This window comes from Lissotriton helveticus, chromosome 3_1 (assembly GCF_964261635.1).
Source record: "Lissotriton helveticus chromosome 3_1, aLisHel1.1, whole genome shotgun sequence".
In the NCBI taxonomy this organism is placed as follows: Eukaryota; Metazoa; Chordata; class Amphibia; order Caudata; family Salamandridae; genus Lissotriton; species Lissotriton helveticus.
The window spans coordinates 491432636-491455853 of NC_136061.1; positions in this window are offsets into that span (position 1 = coordinate 491432636).

Consider the following 23218-nt stretch of genomic DNA (forward strand, 5'->3'; position numbering starts at 1 on the left):
CAACATGGAGTCTCAAGCTCGCCTTTTTATAATCTTTTTCCAGACACAAATATGATTTAGGGCCTCTGTCTTCGGCGTTTTATGTTTTGGTAGTTGCCCACTTTGAAGTCTCCATTCCTTTGTCTTGTTCTTCTTCCAGAAAGCAATCTATCACAGCAAGAGTGTCTCCAAATCTGATCCCCAAACGCAAGCAATGGGAGTGACCAGAGGACCACACATGGATGTCAGCCTCAGTGATATGTGTATCAAAGGATTACAAAGGCCACCATCCCTACTCTTTATGATGCCCTTATAACACCCATCTTCTTCTTGAGATGTGCCCAGTCCCCTTTGACCAGTGACATCTCTTATGAATCAAAAGAGACCTTTTGAAGTGTACTGCAGAACTTGTCTCTTCCTTCCTCCAGTATGTGTGTCCCTGCCAGTTCTCAGGAATGCAGCAATCCATAAATCTGTTGGGGGGGGGGGCATCTGCCTCTGTAAGCTTCTCCAGTAAGTCCTGGGTCTCCTATAAATGGAACCCACAGACTTCCATGTATTCTTCCCTTCACAGGCACATATGCACCCCGGATCACACAGGCAACCTCGAGCGCTCTGTCTCATGTACTGTATCCTTCCACAGGCCCACATACACCCCAGTGAGCATAGGCAACCATGTGCACTGACTCTCATGTACTGTACCACTTCACAGCCACACATACATTCTAGCACACACACGCATCCATGGGTGCTGTCCACCACTGTATACAACCCAATGCAGTCCAAGGGTGGGGTAAGCACACACCAGTTGAACTTTACACGAGTGCACTAGAAGTCACCACTCCAGTGAACTGGGTAAAAAGACCTGTACAGACTACTGATCACTATTACTAACAACACGGTATGCTGCCATCACCAAGCACATCCTACTTAATTCCAGGACAAGCTAGTCGCCTTTCACCACCCAAGGGTTGTACTTACGGTGCCCCTTCCTTGTCTTAGCAAGACTGCAATCCATGAAACAGGCCAAAGTCATTATGTACACCCAGTATCTGTGTTAACTCATGACCAACAAGTTGTTACCAAGGGTCCAGATATCACTACTGCTGGGACTCTCACAGCAGGTGTACGCATCCATTACCGTGCGAGGGACTTTCCATCCCAACATCTACTCACCTTCTATATGTGCTTATGCATAAGGTGCCCTACTAGGGAAATACTTTCACATTTTACTGCATCAAAAGATCTCAATTGACGAAACCTAAAGGATTATAAGGGTAATAGATAAAAATATCTTAATTGTACATGCACCTCTGACGTGAAGAAAACTGCAAGAAGATAGTATTTCCATTGTGACAAAACATGCAGACACTGCAAATAAACATTGCACATGTAGGGAAGTGCATACAAACACTCTCTGTCATTCAGCTTGCCTTAGTTAAAGGATATCATGTTGTCATGATCATTATGGGTGGAGACACCCACTGTAGTCAGACACTTAAAATATGATTAGTTCATAGTTGGTATTCATCAGGCTTAAATGAGCGAGACCAGGTTTAAATGAGCAAGAACTAGTGGTTCAGCAGTGATAGCCCATGAGAGTTATCAATAAGATATTTTCTTGAAAATAAGTACATTGGACAAATATCCTTTATAACATTTATAAGGCCTTTAGTTTGATTAGGGACACTTCTTTTATCTAAACTTCATCACAATTAGAGGACTAGGAAGCGCTCTGTTAAAAAAACTAGGTCAAAGCCGTCTTACATGGGGCAAACATGACAGAATATTGGAGGGGTAATGCTGCACCCCTGTGTTGTTTTTCATAACTAACGAGCCCAGGATCTTCCTTGAAGACCAGTAGTTTTGAAAAAATGGTCCCTCATAGCTTCGAAATGCATGGGGTACTGGCTTTTTCTAATCAAGACAGCCAAGAGACTTTCTGATTCTCTTATGATCAAAACAAAAATTAATTAAAATGCACTGAAGACACAAGCCAATATCACAACATTCAAAAAGAAGTTGTAGGAAACCCACAAAGGGGTTATAAATGTATTTTTATTCCTCACCCAGACTAAAATAACACATTTCAGAAAGTGTTTAAGAGATTCGTAGATTAAATAACATATCCACACCCAATATATGATTATGAATCAAACAAACAATTCCTGTGAATCAGAAATATGTAATGAGGAACAGTATAGACCAAAGGGAAGGAACTTCCTTAGAAGAGGTTTAATATCCTCGTCCTATATACAGGCCTATTCCTGTCAAACACTAATCCTTGTTGTAGTTCCGGTTAGGGAGCCAGAGTAGCACACCAGCAACCCCCTGCAAAGAGAAAGAGCAACTTACCTTTATTCTGCCGAGCGGGAGCAGCTCCAAACACTGGAACAGACCAGCAGGGCTGTTCGATAAAGAGAGACTGCACCACAGGGTGCTGTCATGTCTCTTGCAAGTGGCCTGACTTCACTGTACAGAATTAGCCTGAGGAGAAGGCACTCACTGCACTGCTGAATACTGCCATACCGCTGGAGCAGGTAAGACTGGAACCAGGCCTTTGGAGTCCCAGGGAGATTGATGCTAACGGTGCTGTGGTACCATAGACACTTTTGAGTAATTTCTAAAAAGTAAAAGGGAGTACTCCTGAGTATGGCCTAACAGTTCAATTCCCTAGATGCGGCCACCAGTGAATGGGCAATAACCCCAAACACATTACACAAAGAAGGCTGGGTCAGGGATTTGCCTGAAAACGGGTAGAGGCCCAACCTCAAGAGGGATTGTGTTATTGCTTTTGAATGTCATATACTGTTGCATGTGATCCAGCCCTCTGTTTGAAAAAACTGTCTCAAAAACGCTACCTATCACCTCAATACTCACCATTAATCATGAAACACATATAAAGGCCCATAACACCAATGAGACAATTTGTGAGCAACTGTATCAGGTGCTATGATTAATAATAACTACATACATATTATTTACATTATTATATACAACTGCAGTTTATTTATTTTCACCATGGTTTTAAAACACGTATTATTATTAGTCAGACCTCTTAAGGCGATTGGATCAACTGATGGAAACTAGACCATGAATAAACAAGACCAGCTTGTCTTTTCAAATCTAATTTTATTAACTATATTTTTCATAAAGAAAAATAGCATTTACATTTTAAAATCTTTATTTAATAAACAAATAAGAAAGCAGCATTAAAATAAAGAAATGAATTAATAAACTGATATTTTCAAAGCAAGCTCAGAAACATGAATTATTAGCAGAATAACAGTTTCCATTCCCTAAATCTATTTCCCTGTCTATTTCTCACTTCACCTAGAAAGGAAAAATCAATTAAAGTCGGCTGTCCTTACGTGCGCCAAAAGTCCAACAGCATGTCACATCATTCAGGAATCGGAAAGAAGAGAGTAACAGCATGCCAGCAACGAACCTTTTTTCCTGCTCATGGTGTCAGGTTTACTTTTATACCTTTCTTTCTAGCTAAACTTTCTACATTTTACATTCTTTAAAGCAAATCCGAGCTTTTCATTGGCTGTCCTGTGTCAGTCCCTGATAAAGTATATTAGGTCATCTCCGATTCTTGACCAAGTCCAGGCTTCACATAAGCCCTATTGTCTTTCACTTCCACATCTTTCAGCTTCCTTAAGAAAGTTACTTTTCCTCGAGTTTTGTACATTTACTTCCTAGCCTTGGCAGACACTTTGAGTTTCTGTCCTTGAGCCTTTTCTTCATGAGCACGTTCAACTAAACCAAAGAACTGCTTTTTCAATTGACGATGACAATGCAGTAAAAATCTTCACAGCTACACATGTGCAAAGACTTCACTCTGGACAAGCTTTTGCGTCTGCAGCTCTGTCAGCCATGTTTTCTGAACCACCTTTAGGCCTCACTTTGGAAACTATTATTAAACAAACACAAGACATCAATTAATTAAAGAATTGAGACCCATTCTGTTACCCACCCCCTTTACTAATTAATCCTGCTAATTATGTTACCTAGCAGAAGCACAATCAGGCAGCATTATATTTACTTCTCCTTTAAGAACTGCACGAACTCCTTGAGCTTTTGTCACAGAAAAGACATAACATAAGCACACAGAATAAGCACATGCCATTAGTTAAACAGCCGCATTTAATACTGACAAAGACAATAGACAAGGTTAGTTTATTATTTTTTTCTTTGCGTTTGCAACATAAAGCACATTAGTTTATCCCACGTGTATTGATGAATGTATTCTTAAACTAAGTTGATTAGTAATTTCACCACAAGCTTATTAATTTAATTACGGTTATGGGAGATTAACTTCACAAGTTTGAACAAAATCTTGTTCTTCACCTTGCTTCATCAACTCCCTCATCTGGTGATTTCTAAATCACCAAATAATACCCAAAATTTATAAATTTTCAACCCTTGAAAATGTTTTGGACTTTCTTAATATTAGTATTTCTAAACTTTAGATTCATCTGTTTTTCTGCATTTTTCATATTGAGTTCTCCGAAACTCTTCTAATTCTATTTCTTTTTCTTTTCTTAGTTTGCAAATTCTTTTCTTTTCTATTACATATTTTCTTCTCTTGTGTATCATGCAACTAATTTTTAACAAAAGTATCACTATAGCTATGACTATTAAAGGAAAAACTATTTTACCTATAATTGAATTACCAATTTCTTGAAACCAGTGTTTAATTGCTGCAACTCTTTTACTTAAACGTTCTGAAAAACTTTCGTCTTCTAAAGGTTCAACTTCATTATGTAATTCAGTAATGTTTTTTATATACATTTCTATATTCTGACTTTTGTCAGGTATGTAAGTACAACAATGTTGAACATGCAAAATTCCACAGACTCCACCCTCTTTTGCCAGTAAAATGTCACGAGCAAGACGATTTTGCATCACCATAGTTCTCATAGCAATACGCTCTGTATTCACTAATTGAAATCCACTTGCAGTATCAGTTGACAATCTATCAATAATTGTAGACATTTTTCTGATTTTGTTTGCATTCAGGGTTATTCCTACCATAGGTATTATTGCACCAAATATATCTCCCATTATTTCTGTAAAGCTTTCCCTTCTAAATCTATTCAGATGATTGCTAATTTCAAATGAACCTTTTGCATTTCTATCTATATGAAAACTTTTTGGAAAAACTAAACCTACATAACATGTCCCATACCAGTGGTCTGGGAGATTGTAATAAGCTTTATTCCCACAAACAAAATAAATTCCAGGAAAAATTGGATCTTTGCCTCCTTTAAATCCCCAACACCCTATAATACGATAAGTGTCTTCACATTGGCTTGCACCAACAAAATAATTATCAAACAAAGTATTATCTCTTCTTATACAGAATTTTCCACTAACAGGTTTATCTATATGAATTGCAACATTTTCATTTCTACCATTAAGCTTTTCATCTTCCATCTGCCAAAATTTTGACTTAGTATGTTTCATCATCTCATTTCGTTTATAAATTGCCCTACTCTCTTCCACCATTTTTAAGAACGTCTTTTCTTCTCTTCTCAATTTACATGTTAAATTATTTCTAAAAGCATACTCATAAGTAAGTTCACTAGTTACTAGGAAAAATTACCTCATCTGTTTAGCATATTTCACTTTATTCAAGCTATCTTCAACTTTTAAATTTGCAAAAATCTCATCAAAATCTGAATAATAATATTCCAAACGTTCAGTTTGATAAAACAAACTAGCTATTACACTACATGTTATGCCATAAGTAAGAGGAAGCATATTATATGTAACACCTTCAGACACAGAAGTAGGTAACTTCACACAAATGTAGCAGTCTTTTGCATCCATCACCTTAACATATTCAGATAAAAGTCTTGAAAAGGTATTACTAGAAAAATCTCCCACAGATCTATCTTGATGAATCTCTGGTTTATGTACAATAATTTTATCAGTCTAATCAACTTTATCATGATTAACCACAACTTTACTAGTCATGTTAGTTTTATACATCTCTTTATCTATTCCAAAAGGAAAAATGACAGCTAAAATTAACCAAACTAAAATTATCAAGATTACACATATTGAAGACAATTTGCAACATCTTTTGAGCAATTGAGCATCTCGAATTATTATTAATATAAGGCATCTTTTCTTTCAAACAAGAGCCTAAAAAAAATGAAAAATTACTAAATATACTCCCCTCTTTTTTTTTTTTACAGATAGTTTTATTTTCTAACAGCTTTTCTTCGACCTTATGTCATACATCAATGTGTTTTCCACCTAACACAATTTCTTCAACCTTGTGTCACTTAATGAAATCAATCATTATCACTTGCATCATCAAAATTTCTTTGACTACTATTTACTTCTACTACTGGTGGAATTATAATATAGGTCCACTCAGGTGATTTATACTTCTGATTTGGCTTTATTACTCTTTTTCCTCTTTTGTTTATCACTTCTATTTTCTTTCCTGCTTGTTTTTTTCTTATTTGAGTTTTCTTCCTTTTGACTTGTGATTTCATTCACCTGTTCTTTTGCTTTATTCACTAATTTAAATTTTAGGCCTTTGTTTTCATTTGGCCAATTATCTCCCTTTCTTGTTATTTTCCTTTTTGGTTCCTCTAAATTATACTCCACTCTCCAAGCTCTTTTCCTTGATCTTTTCACTTTCGATTCATCTCCACTTTCACCTGTTTCACTTTCTGTGTTATCAGCTGATTCATTAATAATCCGTTTTATTGTATCAGATTCTTCTTTAGATTCAGGTACTTCTTCACTCGGCAGTTTCACTCTGTTAGGAATATCTTCCTTATAGCTGGTACTTGGAATTTCTTCTTCTTCTTCTTCTTCCTCAATTACTTCCAATTCACCAGTTTCAGAATTTTCGTTCCTGCTTCCAGAGCTTACAATCTGCTTTTCAATACTCTCCTGATCTTGATCTTGAATCACTTCTTGTTCAGTTTCCTTTTCTGCTTCTTGATCTAGCAGATCTTCATCATTTTCATTTTCTTCAGAATCTTGACTCACAATTTCTTCATTTTCTTCATTCAATGCTTCATTCATATTTGAATTTTCCAGATATCGACTTTCTTGTCGATCTTCAGGATCTGGATTTCTTTCAGGTTCTTCTTCTGAATCTGAATCAGCTGTTGTTTCACCTTCATCAGGATTCTCAGGTGCTGGCACACGTATGGTGTGACTAGCATGAATCCATCTCTTCAATCCCCTACACTTTACTGCATTTGTTGTGACTAATATCACCTGTCTTGCCTTCTGCCACCTTGGTACTAGGCAGTTTCTTCTTCGATGTACTTTTGTCCTTACCCAGTCTCCTGGTAACAGATCATGAGCTTGTTCTTTCTCTTTTGTAATTACTTCAGTTCCCACCTGATGGAACACAGACGTCACCACATCAGATAGATTTTTGCAGTAATCCATAATGATGCTATCATTAATGCTCAACAGTTTATCAACTGGAACAAATGCTCACCTTATGACCCTACCCATTAGTATTGGATGAGGGCTCAATCCTGTTTTTCTATCTGGAATGCTTCTCAAAGACATCAAAACAAGTGGAAGTGCATCCGTCCACTTAATTCCTGTTGCTAAACACATCTTTGCTATTCTGTTTTTTATTTTACCATTCACTTGCTCAACAACACCTGATGCTTCTGGTCTGTAAGCACAATGTAATTTTTGCTTTATATCCAGTGCTTCACAAATCAATTTTAGCAATCTGTTTTCAAAATGTGTGCCACGATCTGTCTCGACCGTCACTGGAAATCCATACCTTGGTATGATTTCTCTCAAAAGCAATTTTGCCACAGTAATTGAATCATTGCGGCGTGTTGGGAATGCTTCTACCCATCTTGAAAACAAACAGATTATCACCAAGACATATCTGAGTTTGTTGTGAGGTGGCATGTCAATGAAGTCAAGCTGTATTCTGGTAAATGGACCACCCTCCCGTCCTATTGTTCCCATGCTCACAACAGTTTTTCTATTTGGGTTAATCTGTTGACAGATAAAGACACCTTTGACAAAGGGACTCTGCAATTATTCTGATTTTTGGAATGTACCATGTTTGTCTGAATAATCTAATCATTGAATCTCTACCAATATGTCCTGGACCATGGTACATGCGTTCCATGTCAGAAATCATACTGTCTGGCATTACTGGTCTGTCATCTTTGTACACCCAAACCTCATCTTCTTCTCTTTGTCTGCACCCTGCTTTTAACCATGTATTTTTCTCCTCATCATTTGCCTCATCTTGCAACTGTTTTACTCCCTGCCAAGTCTCAACTACAGATGTTAACATAAGTGAGTTCAAAACATGTTCATTTTCTTTTTCCCGATTAATTGACACATTTTGTTTTGCACAGAATTTTGCTATTGAGTCAGCATATGAGTTTCCTTTTGTTATGTAATCCTCACCTTTTTTATGTGCTGTGCACTTTACTACTGCAATTTTTCCTGGTAGCTGAATTCCATCAATCAATCTTTTGATCAACTGTGCATTTCTTATTGGTGATCATGCAGAAGTTAAATAACCTCTTTGAGACCAGAGCTGGCCATAGTCATGGACTACACCATAACCATATTGACTATCAGTCACTATGGTAATTTTTAACTCTTTTCCCAATTCACATGCGCGAATCAAAGCAATTAATTCTGCTACTTGAGCTGAACGAATTCCTTTGAGACAGGAAGCTTCAATTACATCTGCAACTGTACATACCAAATATGCTGCACTGAGAACACCTTCATCTGTTCTTAAGCATAAACCATCAACAAACAAAACATAATCTGATTCAGCTAATGGGACATCTTTTATATCCTGTCTTGGTTTAGTGCAATATTCTAATACATCCAGGCATTCATGATCAACCTCATCTCATCCCTGATTTCTGTTTCAGTAGTGTCAGGTAATAATGTGGAAGGATTTAAATTCACACATCTTGGAATTGAAACATTGTCCGAGCCAAGGATAACCTTTTCATATTTTGTTAACCTATTATTTGTCAAATGTTGTGTTCTGCTTCTTGTGAGAAGAATATCAACTGAGTGTGGTACATATACTTTTACAGGAAATCCCATTATTATTCCTTCACTTTGTTCCAAACTTACACTTGTTGCAGCTACTGCTTTTAAGCAACCTGGTAATGCTTTTGCAACAGGGTCAAGAACAGCTGAGAAATAAATATGCTATTGGCTTTCTCAGTCTTCCATGTCTTTGAATCAGAACTGATAATGCACATCCTTCTCTTTCACTGCAATACAGCTCAAATTCTTTTTCATAATCAGGCATTCCTAATGCTGGAGCTTCACACAACTTTTTCTTCAACTGTTCAAAAGCTTCTAATTCAGTTTCTGTTAGGCTAATCGGGTCTTTTATGTCTGCTTTTGTCAGTCTCTGCAGTGGCTTTGCAATTACTGAAAATCCACGAATCCATTGACGACAATAACCTACCATTCCTAGAAACATTCTAACCTGTCTCTGTGTTTTTGGAGGTTGCATTGCTTGAATCATTTTTATTCTTTCTGTTGTCACTTGTCTGACTCCCTTTGCAATTCTGTGACCAAGATATTTTACTTCTTGTTTGCAAAACTGTAATTTTGCAGGAGATACTTTATGTCCCTCATCTGACAGATGATTTAAAAGAGTAATGGTATCTGTTACACAATTATCTCTTGTTTTTGCAGCCACAAGAAGGTCATCAATATACTGCGCTAACTTAGATTTTCCAGGTAAATCTAGATTTTCCAATGATTTCTTTAGCAATTGATTAAAAATAGATGGACTTTCGGTGTACCCTTGAGGGATTCTACGCCATGCTAAAATACGCTCTTTGAACCGGAACGCAAAAAGTTGTTGGCTTTCTGGATACAATGGAACAGTAAAGAATGCATTACACAAATCAATAACCGTATACCATTCTGCATCATGCGGAAACTGATATAAAATTACCGCTGGATTTGGTACAACTGGGCAACATGGAACAACAATTTTATTAATCTTTCTCAGGTCTTGAACAATCCTGAAAGTTCCATTTGGCTTTTTAATTCCCATAATCGGTGAATTACATGGACTACTCTCAATTTCTTTTAGAACACCATGTTTTATGAATTTGTCTATTACAGGAGTTACCCCTTCAATCACTTCTGCTTTCATTTTATACTGAGGAATGTTTGGATAATCTGCTCCTTGTTTTACTGATATTTTTACTGGATCTACATTTTTCATTAAACCCATTTAATCTCCAGTGAAATCCCAAATTTTTACATTCACTGTAAATTCTTCAGGTAGATTATTCTTATCAAACACAGGAAATAATTTACTTTCTTCTGCCTCAACCATTGACATTGTTAATTTGTAAAGCCCATCTTCTTCTGGAGTTTGAAGCTCTATACCATCCGTGAGCAATATATTTTACAATTCATTTTACACAGTACATCCCTACCTAATAGATTTACAGGACTGCTATCACAAACTACAAATCCATGCATGTCTTTAAATGTACCTATTTCAACTTCAACTGGTTCAGTTAAATCTGTTTTTATTTGCTGATTAGCTACACCTACTACTTGGATTTTATCTCCAGAGAGAGGAAGGTTTTCTATTTCCACTGATCTAACAGTAGAACGGGTAGCACCGGTATCCACTAGGAAAGTAATTTCTACATCATTCACTTTACCATTTACAAATGGACCAGATTGATCTACCTCAAGAGTGGCTCCAAGCACACACTTCCTCCTCTCTCAGGCACCGTCAGAAGTATTCTTAAGATTCACTGTCTTCATCTTCTTTCAACCAATATTGTTGAGACACATTCGACACATTCACTCTTGGCGATCTGTTTACCTGTTCACCTCCGCTGAATCCTGTTTCTGCACTGTATCTCTGCATATTTGCACAGTTTGGAAGTGGTGGTTGTGGTAACTGACTTTGCTGAATCACTACCTGTCGCTGTAGCATCTGTGGATTTAATGATACATTTTTAAAATAATTTCTAGGCGGATTCTTGCATTCACACTTCCAGTGTCCAATTTCGCCACAATTAAAACATGGGAGTTTCTGTTTCAACTCTTCTATATTTCCCATCAATTTTGGTTTATTATAATTACCTTTAAATTTCCCTTGATTCTGATCAACATTTTTATTTCCTAAAGTTGCTATTTATTGTTCAGCCACTTTTACCTGTGCCCACATAGCCTTTCTTTTAACTTCTTTTGTTTAGCATCTATTTCATCACTACAGTATTTTGCTTTTCTCAATATATCATCTACTGTGTGTGATTGCCAACCAACTTTTCCAGTTCTTACCATTTCAGTAATTTCAGGTCTCAAGCTATATACAAATCTGTATATAAAATGGCTCATGTCTTTTTCACTTAAATTTTCATAACCACTGTATTGTTTAAATACCAGCAATAATCTTTCATAAAATAAATATACTGATTCTTTTGGCTCTTGGGTTGTTCTACCTATTTTAACCCAATCTATCTCTTTTGGGGGAATCTTGTTTTTCAAAAACACAATTACCTGTTCGTACTTTCTCATTACCTCTGGTGAAGGAGCACCGGTTACTTTATGTCGAGGGTATTCTTCCCTAGGCCAATTTATAGTAATTTTACATTCTGCCCAAAGATCTGATGGGACAACTATGTCAAAGAATCCATCAAGATCAATCCACAAAACTTTTAAAACTTTCACAAATCTGTCTACCTGTCGATACCATTCTACAGGTTTTTCTCTTAATCGAGGAAAATCATTTGTAAACATTAAAATGTCTTGTCTTGTCCATGGGACATGCACATACCCTCCTCCCGGTATTTCTCTCATTGAAAATTCATTTATTACGTCTTCTTTTTTTTCTCTGATAAGAAAAGCTAAACTTGTTCTGTCTTCATCTCTTTTCTTTGTCCATTTCACTCTCCATTTACTTAATTCACCCCATTATCTCATTCACAATTAAGTCTTTTATATGAATGATTCTTCCTGTGGTAGTCATATTTTCAATATCTTTTTTCAGAAAAATCCACCCTATAAGTTTTCTGCAAATTCTTCTGCTTACTTAAATCTACTTCTAATTCAACAGCCATATCCTCTAATTGATCATATTTATTTTTCGTTTTCCATGTTATGCTTTTGCAAATAAATAATAATTCATCATCCTGATATGCCTTCAAACTGTCAGTTCCAATCGTTCCAATTATTAATTCCTCTAAATCTGCTTTCAATTTGGCAACATCAAGTAATTTACATTCTGGGGTTTGTGTTAAATCTATTTTACTCAAACTCTTTTCCGGAGTTCCAGAGTCAGATTCTGCACCAGATGGAATTTTACTTGACAAACTTTGATTAAAAGTTAAGTCAGGCATCATTATTTTCTCTCGATGTATTTCAGACAAATCTGAATAAAAATTTTCAGTCACTTTCTGTATTTCTGAATTTAATGGAACAGTTAAATCTGAATGCCTAATTTCTTTTTGATCAAATACCGGAAGAACAGGTCCAATCGTTACAGGTACTGTTACTGCTTCCATGCTTTTAGTTGACTGTTGTATTAATTCATTGATAGAACGATTATATTCTGAGGTATTTGGTAATTCCTCATACCTTTCTGTTCTTTTTCCATTTCTTTGAACTGGGGATTCAGTATAATTTCTATTTTCTCCTGATATATTTGAATTACACCTTGTTTCCACTCTTTCAGGTGTTTTTCTATGATTCTGATTTGTATTAGGAGATGTCTCATCAATAATTTCTCTTGGAGGGGCACTTGGAGAAGTCCATGAACAAACTGGTTGATAAGGTGGCGGTTTTCTAGTATAAATTTCTTCTAATACCGCATCTTCTGAATTACTTTCTTCACTATTTTTCTTTTTCTTTTGGGCACTCTTTTGTCCAGTTACCTCATCAATTAGTCTCACTGGGTACAAGCCGTCACACATGTCTGCACTTCTCCATCGACGCATTCTATCCTCATGTGTTTCTCTATTAAGACCTAATCCTGTTCTCCTTGATATTCCTCTACTCTCTTGTTGTAATTCAAACATTTCATCTTGCCATTCAACTAGAGCTTCAAATTGAGTAGGTCTAGGCTTTGGTACAAGTTTCATCATTTTTTCTCTTAAATTTTTCAAAACCGCTATGTTAAATGATCCATCTTCCGGCCATGCTAATATACCATCATTTTTAGTATACTTCATCCAATTCTCAATCCAAAGACAAGTATGATAACCATATTCACCCAACATATACACTGCAGGTGTTTTGTACTTATGAAGTAATCTTCCACCCCGTGTTAAAATTTTCTTGACAGGTTTAATTTTGTTTTTCAATTTCTGAAACCATGAAAGCTTCTTTTTCTCCTTCATGTAATAGTAATCCATGTTTTTAAACAATTTCCCTTACTTCGGTAAAGATCGTAACAACTTCCTTGTTATTCCACAACACCAACCAATCTGTGCGTGAAACTTACCAACAAACCAATCCAGTTAAGCTTCGTCCCTATTTTGCTAAACCAATAGAATTACTGTTTTTCAGGATGAGCCAATCAGCTGTAAGCTTGCCTTAGTCACATGAACCAATCTGTGCGCGAATACTGTGACGTATGTTAGCCAATCACAGCACGACACTTGTGATGTATGATACCGCTGCAGCTACTCTGTCACTCACTCCTTAAACTAACACCTTCTTTACAAAAAAAATTTCAAAGCGCCATATTTACAAATCTTTCAATTGAATTCAGTTGATAACTCCACAAAAAACAAACCATTTGTCTGTTTCACTAAAATAAAGTGATAGCTTTCCAATCATTTAAGTATTCTTTTCACGTGAAATAGAGGACGCTATTTTCACAGAATATTTAAATTCGTTGATAAAGTAAGGCTACTTTACCCTTCTAGCAGGTAAAAACGAACTTGTTTCTCTCTAAATGCACATACAGAGATATTTTACACCTCCTTAGAGGCAATTCAGAGTTTCACTCGATCGTACATTACGAATTCATTTACGCACATTCATACAGAAAAATCCCTAACCATGCATACATAAATCTTTAGTAGGACTTTAACCCACTAATAGAAATCCTCACTTGCCAGTAAGATAGACGACGCTTCCTTACCCTTCACTCAAGCTTAGATAAATTCTACTACTCTTTTCACAGTGAATTTTAAATCAGGACATATTTCCCTATACTCGAAAGCTACAATTTCATAGACAATCCTCACTATGCATTTTACCTTACACACCTAAAATCCCTAAACTTGTGCTGTACGACCACAACACTTGTGATATATGGCGATACCACTATTTTGAAACAGAACAAATGCACTGTGTAACTTCACCTGTCACACATCTCATGCCGGAACAAACCCGGAATTTTCACACTGCTGGAAAAAACCTTTCGACTACATATAACAACTAAACAAACGTAACATGTTTTAGACATCAGTCCTATATATTACCATGTAACATGCTAGTTACCATAGAAACCGTAACTCTGCTACCAAGAAATTGATCCAGCGCTCTGTTTGAAAAAACTGTCTCAAAAACGCTACCTATCACCTCAATACTCACCATTAATCATGAAACACATATAAAGGCCCATAACACCAAGAAGACAATTTTTGAGCAACTGAATCAGGTGGTATGATTAATAATAACTACTTACATATTATTTACATTATTATATACAACTGCAGTTTATTTATTTTCACCATGGTTTTAAAACACTTATTATTATTATTAGTCAGACCTCTTAAGGCGATTGGATCAACTGATGGAAACTAGACTGTTGGGATCTAAATTTGATAAAACGCATTATTGGCCTAATATATTCAATATAACCTCGTAATTATATAATCATGTAATTAAAGTTCACTATGATCGACTATTAACCAATGATTCACTTTTGACTTGTTTGCTCCTATTGGTATAACCAGAGCCATTTTGTTTCGTTTCTCTATGTGCAAGTGCTGTTTCCCTGAAACCACGTGATTACGCTGCCAAGCTGCCTACTATAGTTGTTAGCTGGTAGCTCAAGGAAACCCAAGGTCACATCTGCCCTTCTTGTGGGATGCGCACATTCTAGCAGAGTCCATTCTTGTACTCCCCGGGCTACGGATAGACAGGGAGGCACCTTACTGACCTGCCCCCGGAATAGCTTAGGCCTAGGCTACTAGCAATCAATTATGCCTTATATGGGTATTCCTCTTGGCTTACTGACAAGTTGTATCTTTCCTTGTAGGGTGTCATCTTGAACGCATGAAACGTATATATGCTTTGTATTTTGAACATGTAATCAGTCTCCTCTGTGCACCTCCGAGGGTCGTGTAGACTGAGGCTCCCCTGCCAGGGCTTGTATTTGATGAATAAACGATTGAACCTTCTCCATTGCCGACTGAATTATTATTACAAATAAAAGCATATGGGCTATTGGTGAGTATAGCCCGCTAGAATAATTTTGAATCCTTCAGTTGGCGACTCCGCCGGGACTCCGCGATAGGGTCGTCCCCTCCTGTAAACAGGGGTGACGGGACAAGGAGGAGTTCTGGCCGAGTGGGTGGACAGAAAGAGGATCCTGATTTGAGACACCCGTTTGTGGTATGAAAACAAGCCGTTCCACTCTCGAGCCCAGTATCCCTCCCAGCTACTGAAGACTTTACGCCGGAGTCCTACGGGCTTAACCCGAGAGAAGAACAGACTGTGTCGGTCTGTCTAGGTGTCGGCAGTGGAGAATTCGCAATCGACCTGAGTGCACCAGGTGAGTGATATTTGTGATTGGATTGGATAAGGATCACTCAGAGGAAGTGTTTCTTTTTTGGATAACAGTTAACTGTCTTTGTTTGAAGGTGGCCGGGGAAGCCAGACCACGAGGGAATCTGGGGATCTATCGTTGCGGCAAAGGGGCTGCACGGGTAGAGACCCCACAGACTTGTTTGGTGAATAATTGAGACTACATCTGATGCCTTAGCAGAGTACGGCGTTGCTCGCTCAGCCGAATTCTCTCCGGGAAAGCCCTGGGAGCAACTGGGTAAGCTAGGGTTCCGGAGACGTGCCCAGATGCCCGGCCCAACCAGAACATGACCATGGGATGGCCTGTGAGAGAGTTCGTGGTTCGCCTATCAGGTGCTCTCAGAACAGTCTGACGACTGTTCCCTTTGGTGAGATTTTGTTGGTCTGGAATTCTTTTGAATCGATTCCCCGAACAAGAGTCGACGGGCTCTGTTCGTATTTGAAGACTTCATTTGCATAGAATAGGTTCCGAGAAGTATTTGTCTTGCAATGTTTTACAGCACTTTATTGTGACGATTGAATGAAGAGTGTATGAGTGACCGGTGAAAAGGGACGCGTCCAAATGGGCATGTGTTTTGTGATTTTGTGTAGACAAAACGTGTAAGAATCATCATAATGTCTTGTTTTAGTAAAATATGTTTCGGGTGCTATTGTCGGCGAGGTACACGGCTTGAAGAAAGACAGCCGGCCCCTCCTGAGGGCAGTCCCAGTTTCGATATGTATGTCAAACATGGTCTACAACCGATTTTGTTTAATACCCTTTGGAACAAGTATACTAAAGATAATTCGGATTTACAATGGCCTCTTACGGGGTCTTTTGATGAGAAAAAGATTAATTATATACAGAATAAATTATTTATGAAGAAAAGCCGTCAGTCGATGTTTGATTCCTTGAACTTATGGTTGAAGGAAGCAAAAAGACGACGAATTCGAGAGGAGAAGCTGGGGAGGGTGAAATCAGGTCAGATAGTCACTCAGAAAGCAGTGGCATATGATAAGGAAAAGGTGGAAAAAAATATTGAACAGATGGATAGGCAGTTTCGGTTGGAGACCGATAAAAGCTATGTGCTAGTCCAGAGACAGGAGATGAATTAGAAGAATTTCTGGAAGCCCGACCACCTCCTCCTTACGCCCCGCAAGGCTTGTATCCAGCCGCACCTGTGTTACGAGTTGATCAGACGGGAGCCGTTTCGGCCGCCAAACCACAGATAGGGGTGGTCGCCACGGCCCCCGTTGGCAGATCGGGACATGATGTTCCGTTTTCCCCTCCTTCTCTTCGACCAACTACCTCACCCTTAATATCCCTTCAGCCGGACGCAGCTGTCCCTTCTCCCTTGCACCCTGTGTTTCTCTCCCCTCCGACTCAGACTACTTTAGATCTCCGAAATGCAATTAGTCCGGGTGCCACCCCCAAACGACCGTTGTCTGACTTGAGTGATCAACGAGCTTTCACTCAGTCGCTGTTGGGACAGGAGGAGAGGAGAGCTATTATAATTCAGGCATCCCAGTGGATGCGGAATCCTATTTATACTTTTTGAGGATATTTGGAGTACCATGAAGGATTTTGAACCCGTTGCACAGCAGCTGGCTCTAGAGAGCATGGCAATCCGATTGATTTCATTATGGGAACAGTGTTTTGAGGAAGGATTGCCTCCTCAAATACAGCATGACATCAGGGATCATGCTCATAAATTCCATCTCCAAATTGAGGAAGTATATCAGAATGTGACGACGCTTTTGCATTATCGGGAACGGATGCACCGAAAGAGTGCCGAATGGGGAGCGCAGCACCCCATGAGAGAGGTGCATCCTCTTTTCTTCCCGGAACTACCTGAAATAAGGGATAACGGGGGCAATGTCACAAGAGCACGAGTGGACGCAAGACTTCAGGAACAATGGGTCTACACCCCTTGGAAACGAAGTGAGGTCCTTACGTTAAAAGCCCAGCTCCCTGAACCCCGTAAAAATCCTACAGCTTATTATAAAGAATTGACCAAAGCCGCCAAATCTGCCATCATGACTATAGCTGATATCGAGCTATTTTTTGGTCTCCTGATTCCGGTGGATATTTGGAGACAGATACATGATACCAACCATGTCCCCGAATTAGGAGGAACATGGGATCAATTAAAAAATTGGGATAAGGAACGAAAGCCAGGTGAAAAACCCCGGGATGAAATATTAGCAGTACCAGATACAATTGTTACATACATGAATACTCTTCTCCCTCCTAGGAAAGTAGATTGGGATAAATTAACAGCGTGTAAACAGAAAAAGGATGAAAGTGTGTCTGATTTCTTTACTCGGTTTGAGAAAGTTTTCATAGATTTTAGTGGACAGGACCTCTCTACAGAGGGAGGAATTCGATTATTTATAAATAGATTTGTCACAAATTTGCTCCCGGAGGTTATGTCCCGTCTCCAATTAGCTGAAAGCACGTGGACTACAGCTGCACCATCTGTTATCCTTAGCATGGCCCAATATTATGAACATCGTGAAAATGAGAGTAAGGAAAAATCAGAGAAAAAGACTAAGGATCTAAAAACTAGAGTACTACTGCAGCAAGTCAGTAGAGGGCACAATTCAGGATGGGGAGTGTGAGGTTCCTTTCAGAGAGGCCAGATGATAGGAAGAGGTAGAGGAGGCCCTCCGAATATTGGGATAAACCAATGTTCCAATTGTAAAGAGGAAGGACATTGGAGGGCGGATTGCCCTCTGTTGTTGGCAAGGAACAGACCTAGTAGAGGACGAGGAAGGGGTCGAGGGAATATAGATCGCAATAGCATGAGAAGGGAGGAGTCACAACATGAGGGTTCTCGTAAGAATCATTTTGATGACCCTCAGAACAGACAATACTACAGCGAGACTTATCAGGATGACAGGTATGATGAACGGGATTATGCATGAGACAGCCATGGACAGAGCGGGGGCCATATTACAGTACCAGTTGACCAAGAGGTACCTTATGTAAAAGGAGAACTGTTGGGTACATCGGGAAAGTTTTTAGTGGATACTGGGGCGATGAGTAGTTCAGTCGCCCATACACTGGTCCCAGGGGCAGCTCTGTCCGGCCAAAATAATGTATCAGTAGGATTCTCTGGAATATCGGTAGTGAGCCCCGTTTCAAAACCTCTGCCTTTTATGATAGGTCCCATCTCCATGCATACACCCTTTCTTCTAACTTCTAATTGTGGTGAAAACCTCTTAGGGTTAGACATCTTGAAGAGATTACATGCACATATTTATTGCTCCCCTGATGGTGTTTTTCTGACAATGCAGAAACCACCTGTGAAAGAGACTCAATACTTTGCTAAAAATGAGACTTTGCCCCCTGAATTCTCTACCATTCCTCGGACACTATGGGCGACAGGGGACACCGATGTTGGTCTGTTAAGAATAGCCCCTGTGTCAATAACGTTGAAGCAAAATGCACAGATGCAACGCATTCCTCAGTATAAGATCTCACCAGAAGGTGAACAGGCCTTGTTGCATATCATTCGTGACCTCATTGACAAGGGGGTAGTGGAAGAAACAGCTGCTAACGTTTGTAAGAGTCCAATTTTGCCGATTCTGAAGAAGACACCAATTGATGGCGCCCCTGATTATAAGACTGCAAATCGTTTTGTGATTGACCTTCGAGCTGTCAATAAAATAGTAGTCCCTCAATATCCAGTGGTACCAGATATTACCGCAATTCTCACCATGATTCCCCCTACGGCACAATATTTTTCTGTCATAGACTTAAAAAATGCTTTCTTTAGCATTCCAATTCATCCTGATAGCAGGCATATCTTCGGATTCTCATTAGGAGGCCGAAGCTTTAGATTTACGCGTGCACCCCAAGGCTATACAGAAAGTCCCAGCATATATAGCCAGGCTTTGAAGGCAGTCCTGGATGAATTAATTTTGCCTGCAGGTAATGCGATTATCCAGTATGTGGATGATATTTTGGTGGCCTCCGATACAGAAGAAGGCTGCAAAGAAGCGACTGTGAAATTGTTACATCATTTGGCTGATAAAGGAAATAAAGTCTCCCTCTCCAAATTTCAATATTGTCGACAGGAAGTGACCTACCTTGGCCCCGTACTGTCGAAGGCGGGGAGACGACTAACACCAGAACGAATATATGTAATTACTAACATGTCTGTACCTCGTACCCAACGTGATGTCCGTGCTTTTCTTGGCATAACCTCTTACTGTCGCCCATGGATTCCTAATTATTCACTCCTCTCTAAACCCTTGTTGTATTTGACTACCAAAGATGTGCAGGAACCCCTACCCTGGACGGATGAATCTCAAGAAGCCTTTGACTCTTTGAAATCTGCTTTGTGTTCTGCACCTGTCTTGGGTACCCCGGATTACCGGAAGCCTTTTTCACTTTATGTGCACGAGGTGGACGGTTGTTCCCTTTCAGTATTAACACAGGGTTTTGGCGGAAAACAGAGACCCTGTGCTTTCTTTTCATCAGTACTAGACATGGTCGCACAAGCCCTTCCCAGTTGGCTGAGGGCCACTGCGGCGGTAGCGGTGGCCATCCGGCAATCAGAAGGTATAGTTTTGAATACAGAGCTCACAGTCATGGTACCGCATGCTGTGGATATCCTGTTAAATAGAACTAAGACCCAGCACCTTACGAGTGCTCGTTTAACAGGATACGAACTAACATTGTTCGCACCCCACATTACAATTAAAAGATGTGCTACATTGAATCCAGCAACATTATTGCCTCTCCCTTCCAATGATAAAAAGGATGATATCCATGATTGTATATTTAGAACTGAAGAGGAAACAAAAGGGTGTGTAGATCTTACCGACACCCCTTTACCAGAGCCCCAAGGAGAGTTATATGTTGATGGTTCTTGTTTTAAATTGCCAGATGGTACTGTCACAGATGCGTATGCTATTACGACCCTAAAAACGGTGGTGGAAACCGCTAGGATCTCACATCACTCAGCCCAGGCAGCTGAACTAATAGCTTTGTTACAAGCATGTGAAATCAGTAAAGGCCTGAGAGTAAATATTTACACAGACAGCCAGTACGCCTTCGGCGTTGCCCATAGTTTTGGGAGGCTGTGGAGGGAAAGGGGTTTCTTTACCACGCATGGCCAGAAAATTCAGCATGGTCCTTTAATTGACCGGTTGTTATTTGCCTTGACACTACCAGATAAAGTTGCCATCATCAAATGCAGTGCTCATAAGAAAGTCATTGATTCTACGGGAAAGGGAAATGCTTATGCTGACTCAGTAGCTAAGGAAACAGCACAAACTAAGATGACTCCCATGTTTCCTAGTGCTTCAGCCCGGTGGGTGGCGGAAACATCTGTGTTTGACAATACCATTGAAAGCGTAAAAGAGTTACAGAAAGAAGCTACCATAGACGAGGCACAAAGATGGGAACAGGAAGTGGGACAACTGGACAAGAATGAATGTTGGATAGATCGAACTGAGAAGCAGCGTTGGTTACTTCCTAATGCATTGGTATATGCTGTAGTGACCATGGCTCATGGTCCAGCACACATAGGAGCAAAAGGTATTTGTGCAGTATTAGACCCAGTCTGGAATAACCCAAATATTCCCAAAACTGCAGTACATGTGGTTAAGTATTGCCCTGTGTGTTTGCGTTACAACTCAGGGGGAAGAGAATCTGTCCTGAGTGGAAATTTTGCACCGCCATCTTTGCCATTTGAAGTTATACAATTTGATTACATACAAATGGAGAGAGTGAACAATTTGAAATATGTATTGGTGGTGGTTTGCGCTTTCAGTAAATGGGTTGAAGCCTACCCCACCAAGGAAGCCACTGCAGTTGCAACTGCCAAAGCTTTGGTTAAAGAATATTTCCCCCGATACTGTTTGCCCCGGATTATCTGGTCTGATAACGGGACACATTTTAACTCCTTGCTGGTTCAGAGTGTTTGTGATGGTTTACAAATTAGGCAGAAATTTCATGCAGCCAGGCATTCCCAGTCAGCTAGTCTAGTCGAAAAATATAATGGTACATTGAAACTGAAGATGGCCAAAATTTGTGCTAGTACCGGATTAAGATGGCCCGATGCCCTCCCTTTAGCATTATTGTCTCTGAGAACAACACCACACACAAGAACGGGGTTATCACCCTACTAGGTAATCTTTGGCCGTCCTGCCAATGTGTGGGGAGTCCCTAGGCCCAGGTCCTTTAGAGATATTGATTATCCTTTGATGACAGACTATTTGTATGCCTTGACTAAAGATCTGCATTCTATTCATCAACAGGTATCCGAGACATTGCGGCCGCTACCAGAGGGTCCTGGACATCGGTTGGAACCAGGCCAGTGGGTTCTGGTGAAGAACTATCAACGGAAATCGAGTTTGGAACCGAAATGGTCCGAACCCTACCAAATCATACTTGCCACAAGGTCGGCCGTGAAGGTGCATGGGCGCAAGCATTGGATCCATGTCAGCCATTTGAAGCGCCTCCCACTCCCTTTGCCCTTTGATTTGCAAAACCACGAAGGAATCCCAAGCCAAGAAGGAGAGTCGCTTCAGAACCTTGTACCTTTTTCAGAAGCCCGAGAAGAGGAACAGCCAAGTGAAGCGTTACCCTCAGGTGACAGGGCGGCGGCTCAATCAGCGGAGGCCGTTGTTTCTGGTGCATCACAGGGTTCGAATGCATCTGATGCCCTTGAAACCGAGTTGTTTTCTGACCAGGAGCAACCTGGTCGCTGTAAATACGACCTGCGGCCCCGAAAACAGCGCAGTACCCCAGATTCTTGTTAGGGAAAGACTTGAGTTGAGAAACATCGGATAGACACACACTGGGGTACTGAGCGAGACACTGGACTGAACCCGTTGAGAGCTTGGAACACTGTGCTAAGTAGCTCTGTTCATAAAGAAAGACTGAGTTGAGGGCTGCGGTTGTTCTACAGGACGAAGGAAGTTGTTTGCCGTCTTTTTCTTTTGATGGATGACAAGAGTCTGCCTGTGAGGCTCTAAACGGACACAGGGAAGAAGAACCCCTCTGGTGGCGTGCGTGCTTTGTGGATACAAAGATAGTTTTTGGACTTATAGAGTGGGACCGAGTTAGATATGGACTTATAGAGAGTATGTTTCCTTTCGCTCGATTTGAAATGGAGGATGAAAGGCCACTAGCCCCTCGGCGATATGTGGATAATATGCATTTGTTTTCACCAGAGTGAAGGTGGCATTTGTTGCTTTTATTGTTATCATTACAGTAATTATGATGTGTGTATTTGTATACTTAGAGTTTCAGCATCCTGTACAGAAGCTGTTAGGAACTACTGTTGCCCCGGAAGAGCATATCTTCTATTCTTTGCCCCCTCATAAGGCAAGACATAGAGAAACCTATATGAAAAACGCTTTTATTGAAATGTTGCATCAGACTCACAGCACCACAAATAAAACGAATTGTTGGGTATGTGGGTTACTTCCCTCAGTGATGCAT